Genomic DNA, 8,035 nt, shown 5'->3' with positions numbered 1-8,035 from the left:
CATTCTTTATTAAAATTTTGTACATTTTATGCAATATGTTTTGATCATGTTTAGACCCCCTCTTCTGTCTGTATCCCCAATAGCCCCACAATTTCATATATTCTGATATACATATATATATCATATCACATGTATATATTATATATGTGCATATATAAAGGCCTACCAAATCAAACCCATGTCCCCAAATGTCCTTCAGTGTAGGTCCATTCACTGGAGCCTGGTCAACCTATCTGGTGTCACAGCCTTAAAGAAAACCTACTCTCCCTCTCCAAGCAGCCATCAATTGCCAACAGTTCCTTAGCTAGCACTGAGGTTTCTTACCCACCTCCCACTTCCATGCTGGGATTTTGTCTGGTTTAAGTTTACATGGCTCTTATGCATACTGTCACCATTGCTTGGAGTTCAGATGAGCAACTTCCCAACTGTCTGGAAAACTGTTTCCTTGTGGTCATCCACCACCTCTGGCTCTTAAAATCTTCCCTGGAACATTTTTGAAATTATGTGTCCCCAGTCATAATAGGGGAAACATTACTATGCAACATAAAGCATTCAACATGTGTGCATTGTTTAGTATGATTAACAGAATTAATAATCAAAAGGCACTTAAATGATGCTTGAGAATTATTAGTGACTCAATAAATATTAGTCAATGGATAAAAGACCTTAAAAAAGAATTATATATTTCTACATGTAGGTAGATAATTATGGACAATACAGACACAGACTTCTTTATCTTTAAAGGCTATAATTTTGAGCTTATTCTTGTTCAAAAGGAAGTACTGGAACATTTAGAAGATTTTGAAATTGGAGATGATGATGATGTCTTCATAGTCACATCTCCCAAATCTGGTAAGTGTCAGCAGTGGGCCAGCTCATACTGGTCTTTGCTTTGATTTGAAAATACATCTGTATAAATGTTATGATTGCCATCAACATCAGTCCTAACTTACATTTAGATAACCTTGTGAAATGACAGAGATTAAATGAAAGTCAACTCTGATACTGGCTACCATTTGCAATGTATACATTGTCTGTTTAGATGGCAAAGTAGAAGATGTCAAGTATGGTGCCAAGAGCTAATAATTGGTGAATGTTCACCTGGCCCCTCAGTTTGCTGGCTAGAGCAGTCGGTTCAAAATTTTTTCCCCAAAATTCAAATGCTTCATTAGTTAGAGGCTCTCCTTCCTATGAAGTTTAATTTTTTTTTCAGAAATATCCCATAGTCTGACTTCCATTGTGATTCACAAGAAAATCCTTGATCACTGAAGTGTACTGAAATTTTTTTTTGTTTTATGAGACAAGGTCTCCCTGTAGCCCCATTTGGCCTGGAACTCACTATGTAGACCAGGCTGGACTCGATTTCACAGAGATCCACCTGCCTTTGCCTCTGGGGTGCTGGGATTAAAGGCATATACCATGATGCCCAGCTTGGAAAGAATTTTATAAGGTACATTTGTGAAGCACATCAACACAAATAAGTGAACCTATTGAATCATAGGAGGTACTGAAAATCTTTTTGTAATGATGGCTACTGGTTTCCTACTTATCTTAAAATGTCAGTTTGGCATAGCCCAGAGTTATCTGAGAGAGTTTCAATTGAGCAGTTTCCTCAAACAGATTGACCTGTGGGCATGTCTATGAATCATTTTCTTGATTGCTAATTCCTCAGCTCACTGCGTGCAGTACCACCCTAGGCAGCAGGTCCTGGGTTGTGTAAGAAAGCTAGCTGAGCATGAACCCAGGAATAAGCTAGAGAACAAGCCAATACGCAGCTTTCCTTCATGGTTTCTGCTTCAAGTCCTTCTTGAGCTCTACCTGCCCTGACTTCCCTCAATAATGGGTTGTCACCTGAGAAGTGTAAGCCAAATAAACCCTCACCTTCCTATATTAGTTGCTTTTCTGTTGCTCTGATATGACATCATGGAAGAAAGGGTTTATTTTGGCTTACAGCTCCAGAGGGTTAAATATCCATCATGGAAGGAGACATGGCAGCAAGCTGCAGGTACAAAGCCAGATGGAGAGAGCTCACATCTTCAATGGCAAACGTAAAACAGAGAAAGCAAAACAGAAGTGGGGCAAAGCTATGAACTCTCCTCCGGTGATGACATGCTTTCTCTAGTAAAGCCACACCTCCTAAAGATTCCATGACCTCCCAAACAGTGCCACCAACTGGGCCCATATACCAAGTGTTCAAGGACTTGAGCCTATCAGGGGACATGTGTCATTTAAATCACCACATTCTGATGGGTGGCTAAACCATTGAGTGCTCAGAGCTTAATAAGTTGTTACTATGGGAGCTTGGAAGACAAGAATGTTGAGAGAAATGCAGAAAAGGATGCTTGGTTTGTGAAGTTTCAGAAGGAAACAAATATTCTATTGAGGTCATTTGTGTGCTGTTTTGAATTAATAATCTGTATGTGCTGAATAGCTGGAGCTGAGGAATTATCCATGAGTAACAAGAAATCAGTCCAACTGAAGTGACACTTTTTGTGCTGTGCTGGGACCATAGATGCTGGTTAGCCAAGACTGGAGAATTGGCTGTGATTAATGAGAGACAGTATCATTGAGGTGAAATCTTCTATGAAATGTTTCTTCAGGATGGTCACACAGAAGCTGAGATTCTGTGGGAGTCCAATGTGCACATCAAGCTGGCAACAGAATGTGGAAAATAATTTGTAAGAGTCTGCCACATGGCACTGGGTTTTAAGGCATGAAGAAATCATGGGAGTAGCTGAACTTGGCATCATGTGGCCGGATTGGACTCTTTGCAGAGAGGACAGGAGAAGCCTCAGTTTCAGTAGGGACCCCAGCATTGAAGGGGTCATGGAGAGAAGCTGAGGTTTGGCACCATGTGGCAGGGCTGGAGTCCTTGAAGAAAGGCCAGGAGAAGATAGGAGATTCAGAGGGGACCCCAGAATATTAGAGATGTTCAGAATGTGGGATAACCAACAAAAACAGCAGCAAGTGTACAGTGGAGCTTCCCTGAGCCCATGACAAGCTGTGTGCCTGTACCGTGGATGGCAGAACCAGAGACACGAGATTGACTAAGCCTTTTGGAGCCCAGAGTATCCTGAGTGAGTACCAGATGCCAGATACTGAGCTTCAGGATTTGGAGTTTTGCTTTAATCTGATTACATCTATGCCATTTCTCCCTTCTTGGAATAAGAAAGTATTTAACTTTTTATTTTATTTTACAGGAGCCCACAGCTAAGAGATTGAATATTTTAAAAAGATATTGCACTTCTAAAGTATTGGGGGCTTTAAATTTTGTGGAACTTTTAAAGTTGTACCACATTTTATATTATGGTATTCATATGAGATCTTGGGAACAAACATAAAAGGAAAGGCTTTGGTTTAAGGTGGTGTGTTTGTGTGTCAAGTTGTCAAGAACTGGAGTCTCTAAGTTAGTTTCAGCTGTCAACTTGACATAGTGTAGAGTTATCTGAGGGAGTCTCAATCGAGAGATTTCCTCCAACAGATTGGCCTGAAGGCATGTCTGTGGGGCTTTTTTTGACTGCTACTTGATGTGATGGTGCCATCCCTAGGCAGAAGGTCCTGGGCTGTAAAAGAAAGCTGTCTGAGACTGAGCCTGTGAGCGAGGTAGAGAACTAGAGAACAAACTGTAAGCAGTGTCCTTCATAGTTTCTGCCTCAGCTCTGCTCCAGCCCCTTTTCTGATTTCGCTTAATGATGAATTGTGACCTGGGAAGTACAAGCCAAATATACTGTTTCCTCCAAGTTGCTTTGGACAGAATGTGTATCACAGCAACGCAAAATAGAACTGGCAAATTTGGAGGGTATGATTTGAGATTTTTACAGAGGTTCTTGTAGACTGAGGTAAAGCTGTAGCTCTTTACAGTTTTTGTGTAACTTTTGACTAAGTCACAGTGCGCTGTTCTAGAACAACAGAAACTCACTGATCATACATAATTTATCCAAAAAGTAAACAAAAATATCCTTTGAGTATCCCGCATTGTTCCTGCTTTTCCTTTAATTTTTGAATGCCTATTACAGACTCTGAAGGCCACTGAGAGGAAGTCATTGAAGACTTTGACTTGTCAAAATCTGAGATGGTGTTATCATGTAAAGTTTCCACACTGTGGTAGGTAATGGGAGGCGGGAAGTAACTCCTGGCTCAGACACTGAGGGTTTTCTCCCTCAGTGCACAGCAAACAGCATTAGCCTACATATGGGCTCACATACATTCCAATTTGAGCTCAGACAGTCTGAGCAGTCAGTACTGCCAAACCAAGCTAATTAAACCAAGCGTCTGCATACGACCACCCACCTGATGTGGCTACCAAACATCTTAATGGTACTCCTCAAACCCTCTTCAAAATTGGAGTAGATGATGAATGCTTTCATTGCCCATAGAGACACCAAAATCTTCTGCTTTAACTAGCTCTGGAACATTTTGTGTCTTGACATGGTCAATACTTTCAAAATTACAGGCTCCGATTAATAAAAAATCATTCTGCTTCTTCGTTAGAGTGGTGGGATTCAGTTTTTCGTGTCCACATTGCCACTTATAAGTCATTTGGAGTAATCAATACTATATAAAGCCACTACAGGGCATGGTGGTATATGCCTTTAATCCCAGTACTCAGAAGACAGAGGCAGGTGGATGTCTGTGATATGGAGGCCAGTCTGGTCTACATAATGAATTACAGGGCTTCTGGGCTACAGGGAGACCCTGTCTCAAAAAACAAAACCAAAAAGCAGAAAAGAACAGAGGCCAAATCTTAGAACCATTACATTTGATCACACCTGGGCCTTTTCTAAAGGTATACAGTATTGGATTTTCCACACATTTCTTGATTCATTTCAAAGCCTATGACCTCATTTGATGGGTCAAGAAATGACGAATCAGTAAGAACACTGAAATTTCTTTTTGTCTCCTCTTCCTCTACAAGTGTGTTACCAATCTGTCTCTGCAAAGGCAAGAGGCACTTTATAATGTGGAAGAGTAGCACAGAGGGGTGCCGGGGAGCAGGAGAAGTGAGAAATCTGAGCACACCTCAGCTGATTATTTATTTAACAGGCACCATTTGGACTCAGCAGATACTCAGCTTGATCTATTTTGAGGGACATCAGGACAGAAAGGAAAACATCAAAACAGTGGACAGAGTCCCTTTTCTTGAACACAATCTCCACAAGCCAGACTTTGTCAGACAACCATCTCCTCGCCTCTTTGCTACCCACATCCCATATTTTTAGCACCAAAAGATCTTGAGAACAAAAAGGCAAAAGTATATCATGGAACATAATCACTTTTTGAATTGAAAAAAAGTATTCTTTGAATGCTGTTCTGCAGTCCTGCTTATCCACAGTCGTTCAAATGCTGTGATTATGCTGATGGTGTCTTCATGATATTTTCTTGTACATGCAAAAACATGAAATTATAAAGATATTCACATAATGATATATTGAACATATTATCTGCAAAGTAATTATATGGTAAAAATCTTTTCAAAACAACACATAAAGTTGCATTCTTTTATGACTGTGTAGGATTTTATTGCAAGATTATATAATATTTAATGTTACTTGATGGTCAAGTAGGTTGCAGGAAATATACATTGCATTTTAATAATCATTCCTATAAATTGTTACTCATTATTATGGTGGAATATTCGACTGAAAGCATCCTCTGTCTCTGTCTCTGTCAGTTTCTCTCTCTCTCTCTTTCTCTCTCTCTGTCTCTCTGTCTCTGTGTGTGTGTGGGTACGGTTTCTCACTGAACAAAATTTCAATAAAATCTATTTTGAAAATCTTTTATTACACTTATTTGTGTGTTTGTGTGTGCACATGCACACACACAGATCTGCAGAGTGTTATGGTACAAAGGTTAAGGTCAGAGGACAGCTTACAAGTGTTAATTCTCTACTTCTACCATGTGGATTATGGGGATCAAATTCAAGTAGTCAGCTTTGGAGGCAGGTGCCTCTACCCTCTGAACCAGCTAATCAAGAACATGATTTTTAACCTGTTCTCATCTAGTCTACTTATAGTCACCATTTTCCATTTTTAAACCACAACTTGGGATGATATTCTTAAAGCATTAAATCTCTTCCACTTTTTCTTCCTTGTAACTCCTAATAACTGGTTGAAGACAAGATTGCCATTCCCTGGACAACACTTCAGCCATGGCACAGCAGGCATCAGCCGCAAAGTCAGGTTCCTGATGGTGGCCGTTCTGGCAGCTTCTCCTCAAGGAGGATTTTTTTTAATCTCACTTTGACTTACATCATTTTTCTGTACCACCCTTCTTTTTCCATAGCTTTCAGCTCTACTACCACTCCCCTTGTGTATTATGTAGCTCTCCTAGCAAGAAAATCTATTTTATGTTTCTTAATTATTAATTTTTTGGTCTTTTTTGAGACAAGGTCTCCCTATAGCGCCTACTGGCCTGGAACTCACTATGTTGACCAGGCTGGTCTTGAATTGGCAGAGATCTGTGTGCCACTGCCTCCTGAGTGCTGAGATTAAAGGCATGTGGCACCACACCCGGCTTGCCATAATTATTTTTATTCTGTTAAATAACCGTGCATTTGCTTATTTGGATGTATTTGAATGTATTTTCCTTATTAACCTGCTCTATAAAACTTTAAAGAGAACCTATTACTGCTTCTTTAATGTTTTGGGCCTTTCTAGAACCCTATGATTTTTTTTAAATTAAGAGCATTCTTAATCTAAATGTAATCAAAATCATCTATTTTTGGTTTAATAAATCCTTCTTTGTTCTAAGAATGTAGGTGTATTGTCTTTTTTAATGGCAGTTCTCTTAATATATTTACATTCTGAATTCATTTTGTAAAATTTTTCAGGATAGTTTAAGATAAAACTTTATTTTTGATGTTATGTGAGTAGCTATTTGTTCAGTATGACGAGCAGCTCTTCCCTTTTTCTTTACTCCAATATCATTGTGGCCATGCACCAAATAACACAGAATACACTTCAATGGTCACTTGGCATAGCTTCAATGCAAAATAATGTCAATCATTAGCAAATTTTAAAAATTGTGGCAAAATATGCCCATGGATGCAATAGTGACATGAATATTATGGTGGTAAGCAACGGCTTTATGATTGGATTTAAGACCCACTTCACAGGAGGAAACACATACCTGGTACTGTAAATCTGGCCAAGAATCCCTGGTTGGGGTGCTTATAGGGCCCAGAACTGAACCTAGTACTATTATTCTGCTGTATGGACACAGTATCAAACTATTCTCTAAATCTGTGTCTTTCTATACATAGATAAGTGCTGCTCTCACACTTCATCAGAGAAATTTCTTTATTCATTGGACAATAGTTAAAGCAGAAACTCACTACTGGTCAACAGAAAATAAGTGTCAGTGAAGTGCTCAGCCACAAAGCACATCCATATCATCTCCCTCCCTGCCCCCAGGCTCAGGGACCATGGAGGAAGAGGAGGTAGAAAGATTGTAAGAGCCAGAGGTCAGGGAGGACCAGAACAATACAGCATCTTCTGGACATGACAAGACCACTGCACTCATGAAATCACAGCAGTTGTGGTTGTCAGAACAACACCTACACAAGAAGAAGCCAGTCAATATTCTAACATGGAGGGGGAGGGGACTCAGGAGTCCCCACCCCTAACTGAGGATCTATTGAAGATTGTTGGCTTCTGGGGGACAGAGAGTCAATTTTCTTTCATGGTGTGGCTCCTCGGGTTGGTCAACCTTCAGTGGATGGCCCTATGCTCACAAGTATATAGACAACCCAAATTGGACTTCCTGGGTTATTAAAAAAAGAAAAAAGAGGATGTGGAGGCAGGGATGGATCTGAGAGGAGTTAGGGGAGAATGGGGGGGCAATATGATCAAAATATATTGTATGCTTATATGAAATTCTCAAAGAATTAAAAATATATTTATAAAAAATAAAAATTTCACTTTTACAGATTTGTCCTACATTCTGGCATACATATGGAATCTTTTATAAATGAAAGCATTTGTTATACAGTTCATAATAGGAAAAATGTTGGTAACCACCTAAACTTTTCTTTTTT

At 39.6% G+C, this 8,035-nt stretch overlaps 1 pseudogene; it reads left to right on the top strand.

The window, feature by feature from the left end:
- Window positions 1-707: 707 nt before the first annotated feature.
- LOC103749331 overlaps window positions 708-8,035 on the top strand; it is a 15,320-nt pseudogene continuing 7,992 nt past the window's right edge.

This window comes from Nannospalax galili, unplaced genomic scaffold, assembly GCF_000622305.1.
Source record: "Nannospalax galili isolate Female #2095 unplaced genomic scaffold, S.galili_v1.0 scaffold546, whole genome shotgun sequence".
Taxonomy (NCBI): domain Eukaryota; kingdom Metazoa; phylum Chordata; class Mammalia; order Rodentia; family Spalacidae; genus Nannospalax; species Nannospalax galili.
Note: the sequence above shows the minus strand (reverse complement) of the source record. Positions and strands in the feature narration are given on the sequence as shown.